The following is a 1,059-nucleotide window of genomic DNA, read 5'->3' as shown; positions in this document are numbered from 1 at the left end:
ATCCTCATTACGAGTTACTGTAACGATCATCAGCTTTCTGACAAACCTCTTTATTCTACTGAGTTTGAGACACAGGCAGCAACACCAGCTCCACTCTGACCCTTACATTTATAATCAACATGCTCATCCGTCTTTTTTGCTACAGAAAATCTTTGATGATGAGACTCCCTTTGATACCAAGTGAATTTTATTAGGGTCTCAGCGTTTGCAAAACATTCGTTTCAAGATGATCAGCGCATTCGTGACTTCTAGGCAATTACTGTAATGATGCAAAGTAGTAAACACTGGGCCAGCATGTAAATTATTTAACAGGCTGAAAACATACTGCTCTAATGTTTACCAAATCCGTTTTAATGTTTACAGACGGATTGTGTTAAGACTTTCCATGGTGTTGAACAAAAAGGAGAATTCATGTTTGAATGATTAAACTGCAGGATTCTTGAATTTGCGGCTCAGATTCCTCTTTGAAAACTTCACTGGGACAGATGAGGCAAAATTCATCTGCAGTCATTTAGAGAGCAAACCTCTTCTTATTGAACATAAAAAACATTGCTTATATGGCATTGAACATAAAACATTTCTTATTGTTGGTGAAGCTGGGAGTACATTTACACACAAAAAAAAACATCACTTGTACTGCTTTTTAATACAATTTAATTTGCCTTTATGAATTAAATTAAATATTAAGTTCTACAAACTTTAAATGATCTCTCAATTAAAAGACAAAGAAAATGACATGGCTGGATTTAAATGATATATTAGATTTATTTATTTATTTTAATTAGAGAGCTATTTTCTTTACGCTCTACATCAGGGGATCCCAAATTTTTCAGCTTCACCCCAAAAGTAACAATGCAACACACTGGTGACCCCTAAAATACATAGTATAATTACTCTACTCTATACTTATTTATATATTTAAAGTAAAGCAATTATATATTACAGTATATATATAATTCTGTTTTTAAATGTATGTTTATTTATAGAGACATTTATATTTACATTTGTACACACACACACACACACACACACACACACACATATATATATATATATATA

This window comes from Cyprinodon variegatus, unplaced genomic scaffold, assembly GCF_000732505.1.
Source record: "Cyprinodon variegatus isolate N-32 unplaced genomic scaffold, C_variegatus-1.0 Scaffold314, whole genome shotgun sequence".
Taxonomy (NCBI): Eukaryota; Metazoa; Chordata; class Actinopteri; order Cyprinodontiformes; family Cyprinodontidae; genus Cyprinodon; species Cyprinodon variegatus.
This window is presented reverse-complemented; position numbering follows the sequence as displayed.